Source organism: Fukomys damarensis, unplaced genomic scaffold (assembly GCF_012274545.1).
Source record: "Fukomys damarensis isolate Sample0158 unplaced genomic scaffold, DMR_v1.0_HiC HiC_scaffold_5, whole genome shotgun sequence".
In the NCBI taxonomy this organism is placed as follows: domain Eukaryota; kingdom Metazoa; phylum Chordata; class Mammalia; order Rodentia; family Bathyergidae; genus Fukomys; species Fukomys damarensis.
This window is the reverse complement of record NW_022900917.1, coordinates 20,639,445-20,666,981: the sequence shown is the minus strand read 5'-3', so window position 1 is coordinate 20,666,981 and position 27,537 is coordinate 20,639,445. Positions and strand designations below refer to the sequence as shown.

The window sequence follows — 27,537 nt, the reverse complement described above, 5'->3', positions numbered from 1 at the left end:
AGTAAATCTATAAATAGTTATCATATTTTATTCAGTAGTTTCTGTTTACTACTGGAAAAGTTTTCAAATTATCTATATGACTATTTTGTCCACTAGTTATACTGAACGAAGTTACAAAACATTATTGTAACTCCTATAGTTAGTGCACTATACAATGATGACAAACAAGGCTATCTATGACCTGCTCTTAAGAATGTCATTGCAAGTTTCTAGCTCCCAGAGCAAGGCACTTTCCACTCCTTGTTCTGGTTTAGTTTCTTAAAGCACTGACACTTTATTTTTTTTTATATTTAAGATATATGTATTACATCTCTCCTCCCCGCTGGAATGTAAGTTCCATGAGGTTGAGTGTACAACCAGAGCAAAGGGGTAGAGAAGGCATTAACCACTTAAGAGTCACCCAAGATGTCAGTGGGGGTCTGGACACATTGAGTACGGTATAGGTGGCCAGAGAGACAGGAATGAAATGTGACTTCAACTAAGGAAGGGAGAATTTAATAACATACATCTTATTTACAGCAAGAATGAACACTCAAAAAATGTTTTTCTTCAGAGACTCTGGAAAAGATGTGTGAGGGCAAGAATTTGGCAGCGTTTCTCCAGCTCTGGCCAAGGTCAAGGATATCTGATCTAGGGTGTACAGTAAAAGATCATTCAGTACACTTCCCTGCAGCCTGAATGGAAATGCCTTCAGGAGCAAGCATCCCTTTGATCAGATTTCACAGATCCACATCAGGCAGCCATGTGATTACAATTTTGTCTATCCAGGTCTTCTTCGTGGCAGATGGGAGCATTTTGGTCTCTGAAAAGAACTTCCCTTCCTTGGAACTGGTGAGCTGGAACTCTGGTTTACATAGGAGCTTCCCGCAGACTTGTAAGCACATCAGCCCTCAGGAGCCCTGACGCAACATCAAGTTCAGGGTTTGTCAAGCTGAGGATCAGACTGTGAAGGTTGGTTGAAGGGCTGCAAAACACCCTCCAAGACTTATGCTTCCTCAAAGCTCATCCCCGGTCTGGCAGCACTGAATGACCCAGGAAGCTTTTAAAATTATGGACTCCTGGCCCCCTCTCCAGCCTTTCCTGCATCACAATGGGGATGAGGTGGAGAGAAAGGTTAGCAAATTTGTACTTTTCACGGGCTCCTTTGATAATCCTTAGGCCCAAGATCATTAACTTTTTCATCCCTGTTTAATTGGAATGTGTATCTTTTTTCCTTTGCCCCAAAATAATGTGTCTGATTGCAGAATACTTAATTGAATTTAATGTGATCTCCAGTACTATAGGCTTAGTCATCCCATGGGTAATTGCATTTTGAAATAAGAGCTTGTTAGTGCAAATAAATCTGTGCAGCATTAGAGCATTCTCATCCTTTGGAGCAAGAAAGAAGGTCAGATGCTCCTTCACCCGCCCTTCTGCACCCTTCTTCCATACCTGGTGTCTTTCCTATCTACCCAGGCTGTGGAAATGTATGTTCCCAAGGTGCAGAATGAACTGTCTGACACTGGCTGCCCCTGTGCATAATTTCAGTTGGCCTTAGAAGATTCCTGAGGAGACACAGGGTTTTCAAGACCAACTTTAGTATGTGGTTCTTGGAGTACTATGATTCGGGGTGGGGGTGAGAATTTTGATATTTTACTTTCTACTTACTGTTATTCAACTGCGAAAGACAATAAGAATTAGCAGAGAATGGAGGAAATAATAGGCAATTACATATGGCTTTCACCCAAGAATCTGAGTTGTTGCTCTTTTCATAATGGCTGTTTTGCAGAAAATTTTCTTCAAATTAATCTGCTTCCTGGAATTCTCATAGTGATATATTTTTATTCTATTTTGAACTAAACTGAAGATATAGTAGAATTAGGTGACAGGTTAAGGCTAATTTTTCTCCTATTTTAACTCCAAAACTGTCATAAACAAATACATAATGACCCATCACTTAGCACTGCATTAGACTATTACAACTATCTCTATAAACCATCTCTAACTTCTAACATGTCTCAAAGTGGCAGCCATATGAAACAAGAGTGTCTGCAAAGATTGTATAAATGAAAATAACTGCATAGCACTATATGTAAGATCGACATCCAAAGTTATAACTACCATGCAGCCTGGACCCATCAGTCCAGTCACCCACGGGCAGGTGCAGGCAAGGTATAACCATCAGAGGCCAAGAAAACAGGCTTGGAATCGGTGATGCATAATGAGACTATATTCTGGCAAAGTTCTAAACAAAAGCTGCTTCAAACAAGAAGCCAGCACAAAGGAAGATGAAGGGGTAAGGAACCAAGCAGTTCAACTAAGACACCACTGGCATATCAGGGATTGGAAAAAAATGAATTTAGCAGATTCCTCTCAGGGGCAGTACTACAAATGCTTGGAAGTATCAGGGTAACGGTTTGTAAGCATTTTTATGTTCAGTTACTAATACTTGGTCTTTGAACTTCCTGCTTCACTGCAGGGCTTTTATTTTACTGGCTGGGATACTTCCTCTTGGGTCCTCTTCCCATTTTGCATCCTTCAACTCCACTTCAACCGCTCAGCCATTTGAAGTTTATGTCTAAACAATGATGGTTTAAATAATGAAAGCTCATCTGGAGTTCCACATAACTCAGCCTGGCCAAGGAGAGAGCTCAGACCACAAGCAGGGGAAGAAAGGGCTGTGTATGGTAGCAAGAGCTATTCATAATTGAGAAAGACACAGTGGGCAGCAGAGTACTAGAGAAGCAGAGTAGTTACAACCAAAACACCTGGGCTGCAGTCTTAACTCTGTCAATAACTATCTCTACGACCTTGAGTAAGAACATAGATGGGTTCTACTCATCTCGACTTCACTGGAAGTTACCACAGTGCCACAGGACTCAGAAATTTTGAACAAATGCTTGTCCAATGTATGAATGTGTGGGTGAATTTAGAGAATGACCACTCTGAATATTAGTTTCTTCACCTGCAAAATAAGGGCAAATATAATCCCTGCTCAGAGTAGAGTTTTTGTTTTGTTTTGTTTTAGATGAAATTAGAGAATGCATATGTAAAGGGTAATGGCAACTATAACAAAGACTCAAAATTCAAATAGTTTTATATCTGGTCAAGTTATAAAGATAGGTCTGGGGGTATAGAGACTGCCAGGTTATAGCTGAGTGTGTGTCTAAGTGAGCATGGGTTCTAGAATTCAGTAGCCTGTGTTTCAAAATCAGAGTTGAGACATATGACCCGTATGCCCAAGCTGGAGAACTCTGAATCAGAAACCAGGACCAGGATTTTACTAGTTTATGGGAAAAACAAGGGTGCTATAAAGTACTTTTCTCAGAAAGTACTTATATACAAATCTGAGGACACTTTGTCCTCGAGATTATATTCTTTGTTAAGATTTTTGTTTTCAAATATTACTTTTAAAATGAAATTATGCACCAGGCTTGGTGGCACAGTCCTGTAATCCCAGCACTCTGGGAGGCTGAGGCAGGAAGATCACAAGTTTGAGTCCAACCTGGACAACTTAGCAACTCAGTGAGATGCTGTCACAAAACAAAACAAGAGCTGTGAATGTAGTTGAGTGCAAAGGCCCTGTGTTCAATCTAGTGCCACAATAAGTAAGTAAATAAATAAATAAGCAAGCAAATAAAGAAAAATATATTAACAGATGTTTATTGTGAATCTTCTTTTCTAGCAAATAATATTATGGCAATGCTATAATTCCTTCAAAATTGTTTCCACAATTTTTATTCAGTCTCAAGTCTAGGACCACTTCACTTAGAGATTCCAAATATATATGTAGAAATGTGGGGCTCCACCTCAGTGCCCTTATCTGGTACTTTCATACCCTAGAGTTGGCAGACTTTGAAAGAAGTCAAAATTCTATGGAGGAAAATAAACTAAGTCCTTGTGGGATGTTGTTCTAATGAAACATACAAAAAAATTGTTATTAGTTTTTATTGGGGTTTGACATCTCTTACTAACAAAACAAAGGGATAAGAAGTCTACTGGGTTTTTGTTTGTTTTGTTTTGTTTTTGAGACAGGGTCTCACTCTGTAGTTAAGACTGACCTAGAACTCACTATATATATATAGCCCAGCGTGGTCTTGAACTCATAGTGATCCTCCTGCCTCAGCCTCCCAAGTTCTGGGATTATAGGTGTGCACCACCACACCCAGCTGAGAAGTCTACTCTTAAGCAAAGTGAAAGCACCAGATGATATATGTGTAGAAACAATTGTTTATGACTATTTCACAGTTGGTTTAATTAACAGGACAAAATGAGATGCCTCTTTTAACTCAACTGCATTGGCATTTTCCATCTCTGCATTTTCCAAAATAATTTTAAAAGGACTGCTTTTGACAAGATTGGGTGGATTTTGGCTCCATCGGTAACAAATTGTATTTCAACTTTCATATGTGAGTCAGTTCACAAGAGTGAAGCATTAAAGAAGCTTTAAGGATGCTTTAAGAATTTGCAGATGGAGGTAGGGGAATGCTGCTCAGTGGTAGAACTTGTGTTCAGCATGAAGGAGGCCCTGGATTCATTCCCCAGCACCAGAAACAAAAGAATATGCATGTTAAACTATTTTATCATTCTTCCCAGCTTCCAGTTAAATTTATTACATGCTCATAGGAAAATGGACACATATTGAGGATATACTCTTAAGCAAAATAAATAAGTCACACATGCGTAAATACTGAATAGTTTCTCTGGTGTGAAAACTATAATAGTACACAAGATCCTAATGGGATGGGTAATAGGGTGAAGTGTGAAGAAAAGGGGTAAAGGTGTAGGGAAAGGGTGAAGGGTATGGGCAAGGAAATAAGGGAAAAGAAAAAATATGAGAAAATGAAAAAATGGAAATAAAGAGTTTGTTAATGGGGAGGGGAGGAGAGGGTGAAGAGAGGGCAGGGATAAGGAGAAAAAATGAGAACCAAGACTTGTCATGTGGAGGTACAGGATCCCAGTAATGAATGTAACTGTATTATAGACCTAGATTGTACCAATAAACTCAACAGAAAAGAAAATAAAAATTGTAGACATATTTGTTTGTTTCATTTTCAAATTCCTTGTTATTCTGAAGCCATTCTCTATTTTCAGTTCTTATGTTTCTTTATTCTCCTTTGGTAGTTTGGTTCTTCAAATAGTTTGTAATTTTTATTTATTATGAACTTATTCTTAGAGAAGTTTTGTGTTTTTTGTTGTGGTTTGTTTTGTTTTTTCCTCCCGGGGAGGTCCTAAGAACCTGGTGGCCATGAATTGTCTCTACAAGGAAGTTTAATATTCACATCTACTAAAGCCCTCAGGGTTGTCAGTGATTCCGTACTAATTCTTATTTAATTTCTCACTTGGAGTTCTGGTGCTTCATGGATAGTATAAATTTGGCCTCCAATGTACACAGGTCTAAATTTTCAGTGTTTCTTAATTGTCCTGCACATAGACAACAAAACTCAACAAGCTCAACCTAGTCAACAAGCTCAAATCTACTGTTTCCCTGGGCTGCCCTGTGAATTTTCACTTATTTTATGTGGCCCATTGCCCCTATTGAACTACCATTTATTGAGTATTTACTATGTCTCAGATCATTCGCAGAAACCATCCTGTAAGAATCTCTCTATTCTAGCCACTGGGCACATATCGGTCCTCTACCTACTTTTATACCTGTCCTTATCAGTACTTGAAAGACATTATTTACTTCAGGCCATTCTAATATAACAAATTGATTTCTGAGAATGACTGAACCCATGCTTTGGAAATAATAAATGCAGCTTAAAAGTTTGTATATTTATATATGGTCTATGGTATAACTGTAATATCAACATCCAGTCATTTCTCACCAGGATTTAGGGGAAACCCTTGGTCCAAGTGGCTGAAATTGGGTATCATGTATTTGAACTCATATTGTCTCATTCTTTTTAGTCCTATACACTCTCTGACCCCATTTTCTTATTTTACACTGTTCTGTGAACTGATAACATGGGCACTACAATGTATGTATATGATTTACAGAAAGTGTTTAAGTTTCCTTACTGCAGTGGTTCAAAATTCAAATATTGGAATATATTAAATGATTTGCTGTTTTCCAAACTCCCTGTTCCTCTTGTCCATCTTTTCCCTTGCATGTGGAATTCTTCTCCCTGGAATCTCCCCCTAATATTTCAGTTGGGCAAACCCCTATATGCCCTTTAGGACCTAATTCATTGGCAGCATCAAATGCCCACCCTCCGCTTCCCTGATAATCCATTCTTTCTTGTGCTCCCCAAAGTGTCTTCTGCATAATTACAACTAGGTTTGCACAGGTGTCCATTTCTATCATTAAGTATGGGCTCCCTTGAAAGAAGGGAGTGTGTTTGTCATTTCTGCATCTTCAGTAAGTAAGTCTGCACATAATACTTAGGTTATCAAGAAATGACTGGAGAGTGAAAGAATAAATGTAAAACATTTTTATTTCTTCTGCTACATTTCTGTTTCTAGTTATTTCTATCCTTTTTTGCTATTATAAAAATATATGCAACATTAGGAAGGACTAGGGATGTGTCTGTTCTACCACGTCACTGCTAATGATTTTTGCAGAATTCCTATGAATGCCTCTATAAAACTACCTTCTAAAACTGTGGTGGAGATGGTTTTATAGAATTTATCGATTTGGATGACAGTCCCAATCTGTCTGCTTAATGATCTGAGGCTCATAACTTGTGGCTCACAGTTTAGCTCATAAGAATTCCACTGACCTCAGCCGAAGTCAGGAGCAGCTGAAACCTACCACATACCTTTTTATGAGCCACTGGGTTACCTCATTTCTGGAAGCACTGAACACTAGCAGCACTTCCAGATGGTGACTACTTCATCACATGGAGAATGTTTAAAGGCTAACCCACTGCCCACAGCTCTCAAACTCTGCAATGCACAGGACCCAGCTGAAAAGCCGTCAAGACAGAAGAACATGGCCTCAAATCTTCCACCCAGAGAAAGGAACAAGTCAGAAACAGATGGTAAATGTCCAAGAAAGGCTTGATTTGGGACATTGCTTTATAAATTCAGAAAATTGGACTCAACATCAAGATTGGTTCACTCCTGGCCAGCCTGGATTTTGTGACTCCACGCTGCCTCCTGTGGTCCTCCTTCTTATCCACAGTGATCTCATTTTGGAGACAGACTTTCCTCCTGATCAGATACAGGGAATAGATGCTGTCTTGACAATTTATTGCCCGAGAGAATATCAATCAGGGCTCCACACTTGCTTTACATTTATGTGTTCTGGGTTATTTAATGCCAAGTCCTGCCTTGGCCACTCATCTCATAATTCTACCTTTTTGTGATAACAGAGAACAGCAAACAGCAGTGAGTTATGATGTTACTGATAGGGTTTTTTCCACATTCTTTCATCTATTTTTTAGTTTATTCATATATACTCAGTTATTCGGCAGAATTATAAACTTGTAACACTTGAGCCTTGTGAAACTTTTTTTAATTGTACAGCTTTGCTATCCTGTGGTCCTCTCGTGTCTGTTGGACTACTTTCTCAATAGGTAACTTACTTCCCAGAAAGGCAGCCAGGTGTGAGATATTCTTAGTTTTGGAGGCAGGAGACCTAGATTTGAGTCTCAATATTGCAATTTGCTGTTATATGCTCTGATTCTCTCTGAACCTTGATTATCTAACTAGTGAAATGGGCCCAACAAAGCATTTGTTTCGGGCTGAAGGTAGACTGGTGTAGTATAGCCTGGTTCTGGTTGCCATAACACAGTATCTGAAGCTGGGTATTTATAAAAGAAAAGGGTTTACTTAGATAAAAGTCCAAGTTTGGTTGGCCCTATCAATTCATCCCTTTGTGAGGCCTTTATGGCAGATGACAACACGGCAGAAGCAATGTGAGATGGAGAGACAGGAAACCAGAGAAAGTGAGAGGGGTCACTTGTGCTCTTTAATAACATCTGTCTTTCAAGAACTTATGAGTCCACTGAGAACTACCGTAATCGCTTCCAGTGACCTACCAGTGCCTCCCTAGGCCCAGCCTCTTAAAGATCCTACCACTGCTTAGCACCACCATCCAACACATTCAAGCCAAATCCAAATCATAGCAGCTGAAGCAGCAAGGCTGCAGTGTAAGCAAGAAACAAAAAACAACAGGGATGCTTCAAGGCCCTCATCCCAAAGCAACTCAGCTAATAAAGCAGGTTCCAAAAGGGCTCCTCAGGTGTCCTGCACCCAAGGAAGTCAGAAATGAGCAGGACTGGGAAGTCAGCAGCCCAGTAGGGCAGATAAGCAGGGAGATCCCTTTCTCAGTGGCTGCGCAGAAACCAAAAGACAATGATGCACCAGGGTTAAAATGATGACTCAAGTTCTGGACCTGCCATTTACTATCTGTGTGTCTGTAGGCAAGTTATTTAATATTTTGAGCCCTCATTTTCCTTATTTGTGAATTGAAAAAATAAAATGTACTCATAGCTTTGTTTGGAGGTTTAAAGTAATCAAGTTACCACATGTCCAACATAATAAGAGACCTAATATGTGACAAATGCTTAAAGGAAATAGAATCTGTCCATGTCTGTCCTTCAATAAGAGGATACATGAGGCCAGGCGTGGTGGCACACGCCTGTAATCCCAGCACTCAGGAGGCTAAGGCAGGAGGATCACTGTGAGTTCAAAACCAGCCTGGACTACATTGTGAGTTCCAGGTCAGTCTCAACTACATAGTGAGACCCTGTCTCAAAAAAAAAAAAAAAAAGAAAGAAAAGAAAATGAAAATACAAACTCCACCTGAATGAACTATTCACAGCACATGTCAACAAAGAACTTCTATCCAGATACTATTAGGGAACTCCTACAAGGGCCAGGGATTTCATTCAGTGGTTCCACTGCCTGCCTCACAAGCACAAGGTCCCAAGTTTGATCCCCAAGTACCCCCTCCAAAAAAAGAACTCCTACAATTCATTAATAAAATGATAAACCCAATAAAAAACAGCAATAACAAAAGACCTGACCTGGCCTTTCACAGAACAAGATATGTAAAAAGCCATTAAGTACATGGAAGGTACTCAACTTCATTGAATGACAGCAAATTAAACCACAACAAAACACAACTGCCTGCCCTTTAGGATGACAAAAAATTAATAGATATAGCACTAAAGGTCAGCAAAGATATGAAGCAACTGAAACTCTCCTACATTAGTGGCACAGCCATTTTGGAAAATTTTCTCAGTTTCTTATAAACTTTTTCCTATTATGATACAGGAATTCCATTTCTAGGTATTGATTCAAGATAAATGATAACAGAAGTTTATAAAACTACTTGTTTACAGAAGCTTTTTTTATAATAGCCCCAAACAAAATAACCCAAGATGTAAATCACACAGGAGGTTAAATGAGTCATAGTATTTATACAAGGGAATATGCGTCAGCCCCAAAAAGGAACAAAGTACAGACACATGAAACAACATGGCTGAATCTCAAAACATGTTGAGTAAAAGAAGCCAGTCACAAAATATTACATACTCTATGACTGTTCATAAGGAAATCTGAAACTAGTAAGACTAAATTGTAGACAGAAATCAGAGTAATGGTTGCTGTTGGTGAGGGTCTGGACTGGGAAAGGAATGAGGAACCTCTTTGGAGTGATAAAAATATTCTATGTCTTGATTGGGTTGGTAGTTACACAAATATATTTTATTTTCAAAACTCATAAAATTTGCCTTTAAAATCTATGTTTACAAAGCTAATTAGCTATAATGAAGAAATAGAACCACTGTGTTTTGCTCTGCCCACACTTGAAATACTATGTTCTGTTTGAAAACATTTTTGAAACAACAGTAAGCTCAACTTCATTTGGATCAGGACTACCAGGATGAAAGGTCTGGAGCCCAGGACAAAGGACAGAGGAAAGGAGCCAGGGAAGTGCAGGCTGGAGGTGAGGAAGAGTACTGTGCTGTTCCATCACATCACAGGCGCTTCTGGAGAAGGTCTATGTTTATTCACTGAGTCTCCACAGGGCCAGGCTAGGAGCAGGAGGTGAAGAGGACAAAGAGGAAGACCTTCCTAGAACCAAAAGATGAGGCTGTGGAGCACAGCAGGGCCTGGACAGCACGTCACGAGGCTGCGGCCTGAGCCTGGGAGGGGAGTGGTAAAGGCCTGGACCACACCACTATGAAGATGGAGAGGACTTTCGCAAAGGGGAGAGAGCTTTGGGAAATGGAGTTGGCACAGATTATGTACGAGAGAGAGAAAGAGAGAGAGAGGGTGTTTGGGAGACACAGGAGAGTAATGAATTGACAGTGGCTCACATTTGGCCTCAGCACCTCAGTGTGTGTCATATAACCATATGACTCATGATATGGTTTTAAAAAATTACATCTTAAAACTCAGTTGCACCTGACTAAGCAAAGAAGTGAATTTTAAAGAAAAGGTGACTAAGTCACTGACACAGGAACCAGAAGACCAGCCACCCACCTGTCTGACCTTTCAAGGGTGGTGGACAGACTCTTGCCAATGGGTCCTCATTGTTTCCTGTGCTTACTCCCATCTAATATTTTCTTTCTTTCTTTCTTATATATTTTATGTGATTTGTCTCTGCTCACTGGAATATAAGCTTCTGGAGAGCAAGGATTCTGTGGTCTTGTACACTGCTCAGTGACCCAGCTCCAGAGATACAATTGTGCACAAGCAGGTGCGCAGGAAGTAAACGAGGATGCAGAGGAAGTTTGTAGGAACAGGGTAGTTAGAAGAACTGCAGTCTGTACCTTCCTCTCTGTGTATCAGTGGGTTTCCATCTGTGGATTCAACCAATCACTGATCAAAATATTCAGAAAACAAACTGTGTCTGTTAATAATGGCTGACTTTGATTAGTACTCATTGTAAAAAATACATGCCATTTTTTTTTTAGTTTTAATTGAGTTTATTGGTACATTTTAGGTATACAGTACAATTACATTCATTATTGGGATCTTGTACCTTTACACGACAGGTCTTGGTTCTCATTTTTTCCCCCTTGTCCCTGCCCTCCCTTCACCCCCTCCTCACCTTCCCCTTTGCAAACACTTTATTTCCATTTTCTCATATTTTTTTCTTTTCCCTTATTATCTTGTGCCTACCCTTCCCACTTTCCCAACACCTTTGGCCCTTTTCTTCCTATTTCACATTGTTAATTATCTCATTAGGATCTTATGTACTATTATACTTTTTCAAACCAGAGAAACTATTTGGTATTTACACATGTGTGACATATTTATTTCACTTAGGAGTATATCATCAATATGTATCCATTTTCCTATGAATGAATCTAATTTCTCATTCTTTATGAATGAGTAGTATTCCATTTTATAGAAAAACCACATCTTCTTTATCCAGTTTCCAAATGATGGACAAATGGGCTGTTTCCAAGTTTTAGGTATTACAAACTGTGCTGCTATAAACATAGGTGCGCATATATCACTGTGATATGATTCTTTCGGAAAGATACCCAGCAGAGAGATGGCTGGGCAAATGGAACCTCTAGTCCCAGCTCTTTGAGGTATCTCCATATTGATTTCCACAGTGGTTGCACCAGTCTACTCTCCCACCAACAATGGAGAAGGGTTCCTTTCTCCCCACAACCCCACCAACATTTGCTATTGTGTGATTTCTTGATAGCAGCCATTCTTTGTGGGGTGAGGTGGAATCTCAGTGTTGTTTTCGTCTGCATCTCTTGAATGACCAGTGATGTGGAACATTTTTTCATATATTTACTTGCTACTTTTCCTTCTTTGTCTGAGAAATGTTCATTTCAGATGTCCATTTTTTAATTGGGTCTTTGTATTTGGGGGGACTGCTTCTTTTGAGTTCTTTATATATTCTAGATAATAGTCCTTTGTCTGAGGAGCAGCTGGTAAAAATTTTTTCCCACATTGTAGGTTGTCTCTTAGTTCTGATGATGGTTTCTTTTGTAGTGCAGAAGCTTTTTAATAAGATGAGATCCCAGATGTTAATTCTTTCTGCTAATTCCCATGCTACTGAGGATTTGTTCATAAAGTCTTTTCCTATGCCAAAGTCTTCAAGAGTTCTGCCTAACTTATCTTCCAGCAAGTTTAGTGTTTCTGTTTTAATATGTAGATCTTTAATCCACTTAGATTTTAGTTTAGTGCATGGTGAAAGATAAGAGTCTAGTTTTAATCTTTGGCAGGTTGAAATCCAGTTTTTCTAACACCATTTATTAAAGAGGCTATCTTTGCTCCAGTGGCGATGGTCAATTCCTTTGTCAAAGATGAGGTAGCTGAGTACATCTGGAGTTGTTTTTGTGTCTTCCAGTCTGTTCCACTGATCCTCAGGTCTGTTTCTTTGTCAGTACCACACTGTTTTTATCACAGTGGCTTTGTAGTATAGTTTCAAATTGGGAATTGTTATGCCTGCTGCCATGTCTCTGTTGCCTAGGATGGCTTTTGCTATTCTAGGTCTCTTCTGGTTCCAAATGAATTTTTGGATTCTTTTTTCTAGTTCTGTGAAATATAGTGTTGGAATTTCAGTTGGCATTGCATTGAATCTGTTTAGGAGTTTTGGTAGTATGGCCATTTTCACTATGTTGATTCTTCCTAACCAGGAGCAGGGGATATCTTTCCACTTTCTTACATCCTCTTCGATCTCTTTTTTCAGAGTGCTGTAGTTTTCAGTGTAGAGGTCTTTTGCTTCTTTTGTTAGATTGATTCCTAGATACCTCATTTTTTTGGATGCTATTGTGAAAGGAATTGTTTCCCTAATTTCTCTCTCAGTGAGTCTGTTATTTGTGTACAAGAAGGCTATTGATTTTTGGGTGTTGACCTTGTATCCTGCTACTCTGCTAAAAGTGTGAATTAAGTCTGGAAGTCTTTTGGTGGAGTTTTTGGGGTCTTCAATGTAGAGTATCATATCATCAGCAAACAATGACAGTTTAACTTCTTCCTTTCCTATCTTTATTGCTTTAATTTCTTTCTCTTGTCTAATTGCTATGGCTAATGTTTCCAGAACTATATCAAAGAGGAGTGGTGGTAGTGGGCATCCTTGTCTTATTCCTGATTTTAACATGAAGGTTTTTAGTTTTTGGCCATTTAACATGATATTGGCTGTTGATTTTTCATAGATAGCCTTTATTAAGTTGAGATATAGACCATGTATTCCAATTTTTTGCAGGGTTTTTATCATGAATGGGTGTTGAATTTTGTCAAATGCTTTTTCTGCATCTATCAAGAGGATCATGTGGTTTTTGTCCTTGACTTTGTTAATATAATGTATTACATTTATTGACTTTCATATGTTGAACCACCCTTGCATCTCTGGAATAAATCTGACTTGGTCAGGATGGATGATCTTCTTGATGATCCTCTGTATTCTGTTTGCTAGTATCTTATTAAGGATTTTTGCATCTATATTCATTAAGGAGATTGGCCTGTAGTTCTCTTTTTTAGTTGCATCTTTCCCTGATTTGGGAATCAAAGTGATACTTGCTTCCAGGAATGAATTTGGAAGTATTGCTTCCCTTTCAATTTCATTGAAAAGTTTGAAGAGTAATGGCAGTAGTTCTTCTCTAAATGTCTTATAAAATTCAGCAGTGAATCCATCAGGACCTGGGCTTTTCTTTGTTGGTAAATTTTTAATTACATTTTCCATTTCACTGATTGCAATTGGGGTGTTTAAAATGTTTTTATCTTCTTTGTTCAACTTTGGTAATTCATAAGTATCTAGAAATCTGTTCATTTCTTCTGTTTTCAATTTTATTAGAGTACAGGTTCTGAAAGTAGGTATTGACTATCCTCTGGATTTCTGTTGGATCTGTTTTGACTTTACCTTTTCATTCCTAATTGCATGGATCTGAGCCTTTTCTTTCCTTTTTTTTATAAGGTTAGCTAAGGGTTTGTCAATTTTATTTATTCTTTCAAAAAACCAACACTTTGATTCTTTTGTTTTTGCATCATTTTCTTAGTTTCCATTTCATTCATTTCTGCTCTAATCTTTATAATTTTCTCTCTTGTATGAGCTTTGGGTTTTTCTTGCTCTTGTTTTTCTAGGAGTCTGAGATTCATCATTAGATTGTTTATTTGAGCTCGCTCTGTTTTCCTAGTGTGGGCATTCAGTGCTATGAATTTTCCACGTAGAACTGCTTTCTTTGTGTCCCATAGATTCCTGTATGTTGTATTGGCATTTTCATTTATTTGTAAAAACTGTCTGATTTCTTTTTAATTTCCTCTGTGATCCATTGATTGTTCAGGAAAGTGTTGTTCAATTTCCATGTGTCTGTGAAGTTCCTACGGTTTCTTATGTTATTGATCTCCAGCTTGATTGCACTATGATCTGATAATATACAGGGGATGACTTCAATTCTTTTGCATTTATTCAGACCTGTTCTGTGAGCTAGTATGTGGTCTATCTTGGAGAATGACCCATGTGCAGTTGAAAAGAATGTATATTCTGATTTTGTGGGGTGGAACACTCTATAGACGTCTAATAAGTCCATGCATTCAAAAGCTTGGCTCAGTTCTAGTATTTCATTGTTGATTTTTTGCCGAGATGATCTGTCTATTCATGATAGTGGGGTATTTAGATCCCCAACTACAATTGTATTAGTGCTTATTTGGTTTTTCATGTTACTTAATATTTGTTTTATATAGTTGGAGGGCATTTATATTTGGTGCATATATGTTTATGATTGTCATCTCTTCCTCTTGAGTTGTTCCCTTTACAAGGATGTAGTGGCTGTCTTTGTCTCCTTAATCAGTTTTGGTTTGAAATTTACTTTGTCTGTGAATAAGATTGCTACCCCTCCTTTTTTCTGGGCTCCTGTCACATGGAGAATTGTTTTCCACCCTTTCACTTTCAGTCTATGGGCTCTTTTTGCACTAGGTATGTTTCTTGTATTGTTGGATTTTGCTTCTTAATCCATTCTACCAGTCTATTTCTCTTGATTGGTGAATTGAGGCCATTGACATTGATGATTATAACTGATATGTACTGACTTGTTATTGTCCTATTATTGTCCCTTTCTTGACTCTTTTTAATTTTTTGCCCTCTCCTGTTAGTTTCTTGCCTTGACTATTTGATTTGCTCTGGTGGGCCTCATGGTGTTGTGATCTTCATTGTCTTTTTCTAGGATATTGTTTAGAATTCCTTATAGTGCTGATTTGGTATTCATGAAGTTTCTCAGGTGTTCTTTGTCATGGAAGTGTCTTATTTTCCCATCCATTTTGAAAGAGAGTTTTGCAGGATACATCAGCCTAGGTTGGAGGTTATTTTCTTTTAGGACTTGAAATACCTCACTATAGGCTCTCCTTGACCTGAGTATTTTTGTTGAAAAGTCTGCTGTGATTCTGATGGGCTTTCCTTTACATGTGATTTATTTCTTTTCTCTTACTGCTTGTAGTATTTTGTTCTTCTGTTGGATTTCTGGGCTCTTGATTATTATATGTCTAGGTGTAGATTTTTTGTGATTGTGGCTAGTTGGAGTCCTATATTCCTCACTTATCTGTACATCAAATTCTTCCCCTCTGTTTGGGAAGTTTTCTCTCATTAATTCTGTGATTAATTCAGCTTTTTTAAAGTCATTTGCATTTTCTCCTGCTACTTCATGGATTCCTATCAGTCTTATGTTATTCTTCTTTGCATCATCTAGGAGTTGTTGGACCGATTTCTTACGATCCTTTACTGTTTTTAAGAGACCTCTCTTTTCACGGTCACTGTCTGAGATCCTATCTTCTATATCTGAGATTCTATCCTCGTATTCTTTTATTCTGTTGCATACACTTTCAATAGAGCTTTGATCTCCTGGATATCTGTTTGAATCTGTTTAATGCATTCCATTTCTTTCCTATGGGCAATTTCCAATGGGTATTCATTGTTTCCATTTCTTTCTTGTGCTGGGCCTTCATGGCTTCTGTCATGGTCCTGAGCTCATCTATATTTTTGTCAGTTTCTGTTCTGGAGTCTCAAATCATGACTTTCATTTTGCTCACCATCTCTATGGTTATCTGGGAAATTATTTCTGTTTTGAATTTTTCTAGAGCCTGATTAAACTGTTTTGTTACTTCCTGTGCTGTGAGTTCTGAGTGTTTGCCATTGGTGAACTGGAAGTCTGTCTTTGTGTCTTTCTTAAGTGTTTTCTCATTTTTATTTTTGCTGTTGGGTTGTCCTTGATTCATTATCTGGGTTATTAAATCTTCCTGATATAGTTGCATTTTAGCTTTTGATTCTCTAATGACTCATAGACATTCTCATTTTCACAGTATCAGAAAACAACTCATCAAATCAATCACTATCCTTTATCCCAATCCATACAATCAGCAACACAATTGGAAAAAATCACAACTTGCAAATTGACCACTTGTGGTAGTCATTAATCTGTCAGCTTTAAAGCATGTGAATTAAATTAAAATCAAGAAGCAGCCCAAAATATGTTTGCCGTGAACAAACTCCTCAACATATTTACCCTTTAGGATGGGGGCCTAGACAGAGTTAGGATGAGAGGAGTAGATAGGTAAAAGAACTGGAGAAGGTTTCAAGTGAAGCCAGATGACACAGAATGACCACACAATCTTTTTTTTGGGGGGGATACCGGGGATTGAACTTGGGTCCTTGCGCTTGCAAGGCAGGCCTCCGAACTGCTGAGCTAAATCCCTGTCCCTAACCACACAATCTTTAGGAAACTGTTAAACTCAAAAGGGATAGACAGAATGCAAGTATAAGGACAAGAATATATCCCCTCAGCAGCAATAGGCACTCACTTTCCCTTGAAACTACTGACCCTTGAGTGAGGCACAATAATAGAAAAAAAGAACATTAAGAAAAAAGAAAAAAATGATAAAAAAAAAGGAAACTGAGTCAGGGCAGGAACAGAATGGGAGATGAGGGACAATATGGTGGAGCAAGAGACTGAGTTGGTGAAAGAGGACAGAAAAAAGAATTTACAGAGTGGAATGAGGAAAAGAAAAAAAAAGGAAAAAAATGACTTTGAAGGGCTTCTTTCAGACTATATATCTGCTGTCATAATACACATCATGCGCAGCCATGTGCAGAACCAAATCCTCCTGTCTTCAGCTAGCCAATGGCAGACCCCCCCACAATGCAGGTTGACCTCAGGCCACAAGGCCCAAATTGAGCTCCCTGACCTTCTGCAGGATTGAACTCCAGACAGTTCTACTACAGGCTTCCCCTGCCCTTTCTTTAAAGATGTTCAAAGTTGGGAGCTCAGAAAATTACACTTTATAACCAGCTGTTCCTCTGCAGACTGGGTCCAAGGACTGGCACAATCAGGAGGTCTGGGGAGAGGTGCGGCTACCCTCCTGGTGCTGGAGTATCAGTGGTGGCAACCACAGGGAAGGGCACAGCTACCTGGTCCTGCAGACTGGGCCCCAGCAGGCCAGAGGGAGAGCAGATATGGGCAGCTTTCCCGAATGTCACTTTCCTCACATGCCATTTTAAATAACAAATGTTGCAGAGTTCCTGCTCAGCAACTATTCTATCTTGGGAAAGTTAAGCACATGGGCCTATATGTTAGTGGGGAAGAAGCTGTGGTCAAAATTGAGACAGGAAATACCTAAGCAAAGTGCATGGGAACATACCTATTAAGACTATTTGTGGATCTCCCACCTCCCGCCTTGACCTTATAGTTCAGCTCTGTGGGTTACACTGAGCATGTGTGGCAGCGCCCTTGCTTCTCCACAAGAGTGAGGTTTCTCCCTGCCTCTGCTTTGTCTCCGGCTGCCTAGATCACTCACAGCCCACCCCTGCTGCCCCCGACACACATTTTCCATTGTGGAGGTCACTGGCAATAAAGCAATTACCCAGAGGTGGAATGGTTGAGATATTTTCCAGTCCATAAATCTTGTAGGGAGCCCTACCTAGTCCTTGCTTTAATTATTTTCTTCCAGAATCCCAAGGTCAATGGGACAACTCTCTGGGAGCCAACTTGTTATTTTGATGTTTAATTCTCCTCTTCATCAATCTTGCAAAGCATTTTAACTGATGATGGTTTTCACAAGAAAGCTGAATTTACATCTTGGGGGTCCAAGCATATTGTAGTAATGCCTGTGGAAGGAATACTGCAAGGAGGCATCTAGAAGATATCTAAAAAAATTTTTTTAATTACTAAGGAAAACTCCAAGTTTTAAATTCTATGGTTCTAAACAAAACTGCTTTAATCTCCACACAGTGTTTCTTGGCGCTTAATAGTATATAAAATACCTTTATTGATCTGCCATCAAAGAGTTATCTTCCTCTAAACTTTATAACTGTTGCTACATCCCCATTTTACAGATGACAGCGTCGAGTATTGGGAAGAAATAGAGCATGGTGGTCAAAGTAAACAAACTAGGGTTGATCCCTGGCTCTTCCCTTATCAAGTTACTTGATCTCTCGGCTCAGTTTCTACATCTGTAAAATGGAACTCAAGAAAGCTTGGTAACCAGGTCTTACAGTGGCTGAAAGGTTTAAGTGAGTTGATGTATGTGTGTTTAACTTATCAAGGAACACGAGAAAGGCATCCTTCTAGTCTGTCTCCTATGACTGGTTTTGGGCTCTAGTCTGGCACAAGCTCTCTGCTAATGTTCACTGAAGTGAGGCTACAAAATTGAGTTCATCCAGCCATCCACACTTGCAGGCCATTTAACTGGCAATTTTTAAAAAATAAAACTCAGTTTTGTCTTTGCTAATATGGTGATAAGAATAGACCCCCCAAATTAAAAGAACTAATGCAAAAATGGGCATCTGAAATAAAAAGACACTTCTCAGATGAAGAATTAGAAATGGCAAATAAATATATGAAAAAGTGTTCAACATCACTGATCATTTGTGAAATGGCTGCTCTAAAAATCAACCAATAACAAATGCTGGAGGAGCTGTGGGAAAAAAGGAACCCTTCTCCACTGTTGGTGGGAGTATAGACTGGGGCAACCAGTGTGGAAATTAATATGGAGATACTTCAAAGAACTAAACCTAGAGGTTCCATTTGACCCAGGCATCGCTTTTTTTAATATCTTCCCAAAAGAATTCAAAGAATCATGACACAGAAATATATGCACACCATGTTTATAACAGCACAGTTTGTATTAGCTAAATCTTGGCAACATCTAAAATGCCCATCAGCTGATGAGTGGATAAAGAAGATTTTTTAAATATATATATAATGGAGTACTACTCTGCCACAAAGAAGGATGGTCTTCAGACATTTATAGCTCAATGGGTAGACCTTGAACCCATAAGTGAAATAAATTGGACACACATGTTTAAATGCTGCATTCTCTGGTGTGAAAAACTGAAAGTGGAAATAAGGACTGAAATGTATAATCGATGTTGGGAAATGGGAAGAAAGTGTTCAAATGGGAAGAGGAAAAAGGGAAGAGGGAGGTAGAAAGGAAGGAAGGGATAAGAAAAAATTGGAAATAGGAGGAAAAATGGAAACAAAGATTTGTACATAGGCGAAGGGGGCTTGAGGAGGGATATGGATAAAATAAAATAAAATTTATCATAAAAATAATAAAATAAAATTTTGGTCATTTGGTCCAGAAAAAAAGTCTCAATCTCATAGTAATATCATGAGGATAAAGTGAAGTCATAAGCACCAGACCTATCTTAGGGTGTGTTATCGGCAACTATTATGATTACTGACATAGTATTTCACATCTATTATTATTTTTACTATCACTTAGCCTTTCAAATCTATGATAACTTCCTTGCTTTTCAATCCTTCTCAAAGGAAGAAAAGAAAAATTATTTTTCTCTGTTTTTCATAAGAATTTTGCAAAACTATTCTTCAGACACGTCAATCTATTTTTTTCCCTTCACACTCAAATACCAGCTTTCCTGTGTCATGAATATTGTGACTCACTGACCAGGGAGAAAGCACCCTGGACTGGCATCCCCAGTCCCCAGTCCAGCACTAAATTCACTGCATGACCTTGGGCCAATTCCTTGACCCTTCTACAGCTGTTGCTTTCTCTGTTCAACAAGAGAAATGAACTTGTTTAATGCTTAGTTTACATGTTTAAAATCTCTCCATTGGGGTGTGTGTGTGTACTATATATTATATGTATAGTATCATCTCTCACCATAAATATTTATATTCTTTTAAAATACTTTATAATGAGCTCAGTCAGCCAGTTTTTTCCTTCTCTTATGAGCTAATGCACAGGGTTCTGGGGGGAGTTAACAGCAAAGACAGAATAGAAAGCACAGGCCTGCGCCTTGGGTGCTGGTTGGCTCGGATCATCCAAGCCTGTGCTCCTGAGAAGCTCCCCGGCCTCCGGGGATTGACCAGGGGGCAGGGGAGGCAGGCGCCCTCCTCATTCTTGAGGGCGCTCTTCTCATGCTTGGTCTGAATGCCTCTGCATTATTTTGCTTCAGAAATTTTTCAAACGTGGCTTAAAACTTTGTGAAAATACTTTCAGTAGTTCTTAAGGATAGCTCTTACTTTATACATCTGTGTGAGAAGGGAGAAAATTGCAAATTCTATCTGACTCATAGCATTATGATATTTAATGAACTATGTACCTTTCCAATGTTTAAATTTGAAAGCTATCATGTGTTTTCTCCCTGTGACTGAGGGCTGGATTCCCTTTTCTTCCTTTACACTCAGATTTCTAGGAGCCTAGTGGCTCTCACCTTCTTAGTATGGCCTAAGGCTTTTAAATTTTGGCAGCCCTTTAGGCAAAACCACAGACTGTGGCCAGGGAAATGAACACACTCCTCAGAATCCATCCTGTCCAAAAAGAAATTCATGGCTGAAATTTCTGGCAGAAACATCTGAATGAAGTTGCAAAGGCCTCAAGGTCTAGGAAGGGGCTGGCACCTTTGTACCCCCAGAAGACCGTGGGGTTGGTGGAAACAGCGCAGGCGGCTCCTCTGCAACCAGCCTTGGCCAGACCAGGGGATCCCCAGGCCGTAGTCACATCCCAGCCGGCCCCCAAGCTTATGGTCACAGGGGATTCATGCCATTGACTTTCCTCTGGCACAGGGGCCTGAGCTCCTGCCCCATTGTACCAGGCATCTCTGGCTCCCCAGCCTGCCCGGCCCACAGGCAAAGTGGAGAGTGGGGCCAGAGCAGAGGCTGGTGTGAGGCCGTGCTCTCACCCCTCCTTCTCACAGGGGAAGGCAAGGAAAGCAGTGAAGGACAAGAGCTGGGGAGAGATGACAGGACCCACTAGTGTAACCTGTGGAGAGAGGAACACTGAGTGTGACATTGACGGTGTCCCCTGCAGAGCTCCTAATTCAAACAATTAGGAGTACTTTTTGGTAGCGTCTCACAGTGAATTCATTTTTATCTGGCCTGACAATCTTTCTTTGAAGACCAGTATGTGAAGGGACGCATCTTCGTGTCACCATCCTGGCAACTCTGTCCATTTACTAAGTGGGAGATGACCACAGTGATGATTCAGCAGTCCCTGAGTGTGACACCTGCTCTTGAGTATTGAGTACTCATTGAGTATTGCGCTGCTCCACCCTGTATGCTATGCTCTGTTGTTACAAATCATTTTAAACAGTGAAGACCAGAAAGTAAATACATTAGCACACATGGGAAAGTTAGACAGGAACATCGATGAGTGCTGTGAATGGAACACAAGTGAAAACATGAGCATGACAGCTAAAGCGGGGAGACTGGGCAGAAGGAAGGATGACACTGGGACAGACTTCCAGGGAGTCCCTCAGCCCTATGAAGTGGAGCCCTGGGGCCTGTGCCATCACAGTTGGATGGCAACACACGTGTTATTTTCCTGGCTCATCCTCCCATTCCACTAGGCAGAAAACATCTACTAGAAAGCACAAGGTAGATTCCCCCTCTGCCACCTCAGGGGATGTGAGAATAAGTGCAGAGAACAGAGAGTTGGGGCCAGGTAGACACCCTTCCTGTGTAGCTGAGAGACTTAGAGAGAATTACCTCACTTCGTGTAATGGTTTTTGCATCACTTGAATGGGCACAGTAACACTTGTCTCAAGGGGATAATTTGATGGAAGGGTGGTATGTAACAGACAGTCCCAGTGTATGATAGTTCAACTTACAGTGTTTTGCCTTTGTGACGGTGTGAAAGCATACCCATACCACCACTGGTTTTCATTTTCAGCCCTGTGCTCAATAAGTAGTCAACACTTTGATTTTGCCTGTGAGTTCTGTAAGTATTCTAAGGATGTTTAAGGTTGGCCAAGCTAAGCTATCATGTTCAGGAAGTTAGCTTATTAAATGCATTTTTTACTTAGAATATTTTCCACTTAACAATGGCTGTATCAGAAATAGCCTCATGACTAAGGATCACCTGTCAGGCATTGAGCATGGGGCCAACCTATAGCAGCCAAAAACAAGTTATTATTTTGCCTTTGACAATGGAGGAGAAGAGATCCACAGGCAGTAGGGTCCCTCCCTGGACAGAGGGGGAATGAGTTTTGCATTGAGTAGAGCAGAAGCAAGGGCAGGACTGATGTGATGCTAAGAAGGTGGAGGAACTCGACTGGTTCCCCTCAAACTTTCATTCCCCAAATCCATTGTGCCATCACAGAACATACAAGGTGATGGATCGAGAGGAGCCAGAAGACAAGCCCAGAGCAGAAGATTAAAAATCTTGTAGGGTGCCAGGGATTTAGCTCAGTGGTGCTGCCGCCTGCCTCTCAAGTGCAAGGTCCTGAGGTGATTCCCCAGTACCACACACACACACACACACAAAAAAAAAAAACATAGGAATTAGTCTCTTTTTACTTTTGTCAATTTTTCTGTACTCTTTCTATTTTTGGAAAATTCAAAATAAAATGCAAAAATGCACATTTTGGGGCTTCCCGTAGTATGCAATCTGGATATGCACCTGTCCTGAGTGCAGCATGCAACTGCATGCTTGGCTCAATTGGAGCCTTTCCTGGACCTTAAACTTACTGTCAGAGTAAGTACCATCAAAGCACAGACTGTGCCAGTGACCTTTTTATCGGCAAAGCAGGGCATAGCTAATGCGGGATGGCAAGTAAGGAATGGCTCACTGTTAGGGGAATGAACGTTTTCAGAATGTCTTTGCTAATCAACAGATCACATGTGCTCCATCAAGTCGTTCTGCAGTCTTTGTTGGTTTCTGACTTTCCCTGGCCAGAGGATGGGCTGGTCACACAGCCTTCTAGGAGTGGATGTGTGTATTTTGCCACCAACTCCTGTTTTCCTGGACAGATGTGTTGATATCTAAAATTGACCAGCTCAGCAACCGTGCTTCTTGGCTTTTGACAACTCAACCTTGAGTGCAAATTTATCCTCTAAGACCCACGGAAGGGAGAGGGAGCTTTTCCAGCCACGGACAGCAGAAATGTAGAATGGTGACCCACACCTTTGTGCCCCCCTGGCTTCACCCATCACTATTGGTCAGACAGAATGTGGGGTGAAGCCCTTTGAGCAGAACAACTAGGCCTGCTAGGAAGAGCTTCCTTCATGCTATTTCCTGTGTCTCATATCACAGAAGAAAATTAAAACTAGCCCTAGAGACCTGCGGATTCTTTTCCTTGCAATGTCTGTATCAAAGCTGTTGTCTGCCTGCTGTCAATTTAAGAGTTTAAGTTTAGGAGCCTTTGCTGAGATTTAGTGAGAAGAGATGGAATGGTAACACGGTCACGGGCCCAACTGATTACCTCCGAAATCCCCCGCCTCCAGTCAGGAAGGATCTGTGCCCAACTCAGTGTAGTGAGTCACTCTGGATTACCAGCCTCATAACCTTGTGGAACTTCTCCATACTGGATCACATCACCTGACTAACCAGAAGGGTGTTTGCCTGAGTGCCTGGGCTCCTCTTTCACCGGAAATTATATCCAGTTCCCAATCATCCCAGACAAAGAAATGCAGCTGGGCATGTAATCATTTAAAAACGTATATGCCCTTTGCTTTCAAACATTGCATGCTTTTTTCAAAGAGAGCAGGACTGGGGAAGAGAGTTCCTAAACTATCCTTACAATAACAATATTAAAAATATTTTAGGATGAGCCTCTAGGGCCATTCAAGTGGCCATAGGGGAAGGGGATGAAAGCTGGAAATCTCCAAAGAATTACAGTGGAATCTTTCAATAACAGGTGGATACCTTTTGTTTTATCCATCCACCATCCTCCCCTCTATATGGCGGCGGAGCCTCTTTCCCCTGGGGACTACCCAATGCCTGGAGGTCAGGTCCTGTCCTGTCCCACTTGTCACATGAGTGATTCAGGGTCGAGTACTGGGCCTGAGCCAGGCCAAACATGTTCATTCCAGGGCAGTTCTTGCTGACAGCACTAATGAGCCAAGCCTGTCAGAGCAGACAGCGTACAAGATACAGCCCTTCAGGAAGTTGGCTAGTTGGCATGCAACTCCGGGAGAGGTCAACCTCTCCGGCAAGTGCTGCAAAGGGAGATGAGTTCTGCAGGCGCAAGAAATAGAGAAGGGGTCAGTGAGGCAGCAGTGAAATGGAGGAGATAGAGGATGGATGGCGGGGAGGTGGTGGTGCAGGCATGGGCAGGTAAGTGGCACAGTTACAAGGTGGGACAGAAACAAAAGTAGGACACAGGGAAGGAGAGGATGGCACAGCCCAGGAACGAGATAAAGGGCTTGGTGGTACAAGTGCACGTGGGAAGTGGGTGTGAAGTAAGTTTTTGTGGTGCAGTTGACAGGACAGGCTGATGGGTCAGCTGGTGGTGGCAGGAGGGAAAGGGAAGGGTGTGGTGACAAAGTTAAAATTCTCGGCGTCCATACTTCTTCGATGACACATTTCTGCCCAGCATGTACCAGGCAGTCATAAAGCACTGCACTAATGGAACTAAAAAGATAAAAGTAAAGTTAATGATAAAAGTAAATTTTAAAAAATCCTTTCCTCCCCTGAGCTAATGTTCTCTTTCCCAGAAAGGTTAAAACACGGTCATCCTTATCTAAATCTAAAAAGCCTTTTTTTCCTGAGGCCTAAGCAAGAGGCCTTGATAATTCACAATTTCAATGTCTACCTTTAGTTACAGAACAGGTGTTCCTGAAAGATCAATAAAGGACAGGATGCCCAGAAGGAAGAAGCATTTCTAAGACCCCTACATTTGCCACCTCAGACCTTTCCCACATCTCCATTCCCCTACAAAACCCTGCTGTCTCCCTCTGACTGAGTGATTCCTGTCTCGGAAACTCACCTGCTGTCCCTCTCAACAGCGTGCCTAGTGATCTAAACAAACTCTCATCTTTCCTCTATTCCTTGTCTATTGGCCAATTCTTTTACTGTCTGTGTCACCGGCCTTCTGTACACTCTGGCACAGCAAAGCGGTCACAAAAGAAAGAACAACCAAAGAACACTCCTGTAGAGACTGGAAGCAGGTGTAGGAGCAGGACGTAAGCCTTGCTGTGGCCATGTGCAGCACAGAATGGCCATTTGACACCCAAGCAGCTGTGTCTCATAGGAAGTCAGATATGTCTGCATGGAACTCCCGGAGAAACTCAGGCTGATGCTGTAGATTTGGACATCATCGGCTCCATCTGGCACTGAAAGTCTTAGAACTGAATGCAATCACTTTGGGAGAGGGTGAGGAGAGAAAGGAGGCCCCACCCTAAAGGAGGAGCCATGAAAGGCTACTGAGGAGGGAGGCCAAGGAGGAAAGGGAGGAGGGTAAAACTCTGTCTGGAGGCCAAGAGCAGAGGGTGTTTCCAGAAGGAGGAGCAGTAGCCCTCATGAGCCCTTTGAGATCATCCCAGAGAGGTGGCCACTTGGTTTGGCTACATGCAGCTCATTGGTGACATTGGACAGAGTTTGGCTACATGACAGCTCATTGGACAAAGTCAAAGGCAACAGGGGAAGATGTGAGGCAAAAAAAAAACCACTGAAAAGGGCTGAGAAGTCACGGTGAGGGAAGGAGGTTGATGCAGACTCCAGAGGACTCTTCCTCAAAATGTTATATTGTCTTCATTAGTCACATAATGATGTGATTACCTCATTGAAAATGGAGGCTGAAGGCCACAAGGTCAGTAAGGGCTGGAAGTGGCTTGTGACTCAAGAGTTTGAGCCTCTAACCAACCATTTGTCTCCACTCCCACCACTTTCTAGTCCCATGGCTGCCAGGGGGGCGTGTTAGCCATATAGGGATATGGCTGGCAGAAGAAAGAAAACAAGTTAAGGGCCATTTCTCTTCAGAATGGCATTTCTCTTTGGGGGCTAGGCCTCCCGCCCCACAGCCCTTCTGCAACTCCTCCGCAGGGATGACGTCGCCCGTGCCAGGCAGGTGTAGACTGCGCCGTGCTTCTTCAATATTTCCTTTAGGAATTCCTAAGTCAGCCTATTTGTCATCTCCTTATCTTAAACAAACTGCCCCCAGAGTCTTACAAAGAACAACAGCCACATTCCAGAGGGTTAGATTTTTGCCTGTGGAATTCAGACATCCCAGGAAAGGCCTTGAAACGCCTGGCAGGGAGAATGCAGGAGCCCAGAAATGTTCTGCTTTATATACAGTCTGGAGAGCACAACGTGAGACCTCACCAATGCCACTCCGCCCGCCTGAGTGAGCTGGGAAGCAAGACAGCCAGTTAGAGAGGTGCCCAAGGGGCAGGAAGTGTGGGCCAGGGGCCCGAGTGTTACTCTAGGTGGGAACTACAGGCTTATTTTTTATGTATAAGCAGCTTCACAGAAAACACCAGGTTTATTATCTTTTTCATTAGTACATGTTTGCAGTACATGCATTTTACAATCATCTTGGGGTGTTGGTTCATGCACATGATGCAGTTGTGTCTCTTTCTAATCCCCTTCCCTCCCACCTCCTCCCTCTTCGTCTAGTTCTCTCTTTCCCCCCTTTTCATTCTTGTTCACGTTGTTGAGCTTAGTTCATGTTTGTGGCCTATAATGTCCGCATTCATTGAGGTTATTAGGACCTGGTACCTGGCATCTCTTCTTTCCACCTATTTCCCCATCCTCTCCCCACCCCTCACCCTTAGGCCCCTGGACCCCTTCCATTTGCAAGGGACATTTATTCCTTTGTAACAAATGAGCTCAATAACCATGGCAGAGAAGTCTCATCTCCTTGAGCTGAGGTTTCTCAAACATAAAATGAGCAACAAAGACTCAGTCACTGTTTCCCGCCCCTTGGTGTGATCTCCTTGTTCAAAGCTAAAATTTGCATGGAACACCAATAAATTGATGTCAGTAGCTTCCATCCCCAGCTAAATCAAAAGGTGCCTTATAAGTGTGTGTACAAAATCTAGTGCTTTTCCCTCGATACACAGCAAGGGCCATTTGCAGTGACTGCAGCTGTACCTAGAGCACCCAGTATGGCCCAAGCGGCACGGCCCACAGCTAAGCTTAGAGGAAAGAGGTGACTGCAGAAGATGCAAGGTCAGCTAACAGCAGAAACAGTTTCCTTTGATGGGAGACTTTGTGGTTTCCCGTAAAACTAGTTAACAGGTGCTGCTGTCCTTGGCCAGGCTGCAAGAGTATTCCCAGTTCCCCTGGGGAGGCTCAGTGCTCCCTAACCTCCACCTGAAAGCCCAGAGAAGAACCTCAGGAAGCCCAAAGCCATTGACAGGCAAATTATAAGAATTGGGTGTGGGTTAGTTCAGTGGTTCTGCTGCCTGCCTGGCAAGCACAAGGTCCAGAGATCAATCTCCAGTACCAAAAGGAGGAGGGGGGGAA

At 41.1% G+C, this 27,537-nt stretch overlaps 1 long non-coding RNA gene across 5 annotated transcripts in view; it reads left to right on the top strand.

Moving 5' to 3' along the window:
• The window catches only part of LOC104859118, a 104,574-nt gene that overhangs the window by 45,390 nt on the left and 31,647 nt on the right, over window positions 1–27,537 (top strand). For 4 of the 5 annotated variants that reach the window (XR_004515792.1, XR_004515790.1, XR_004515786.1 and 1 more), the window contains exon 2: window positions 769–951. The exons of the other annotated variant lie outside the window; for it this stretch is intronic. This is a non-coding gene — a long non-coding RNA (uncharacterized LOC104859118). The remainder of the gene's footprint in view (window positions 1–768; window positions 952–27,537) is intronic. 5 annotated transcript variants of the gene reach the window in all.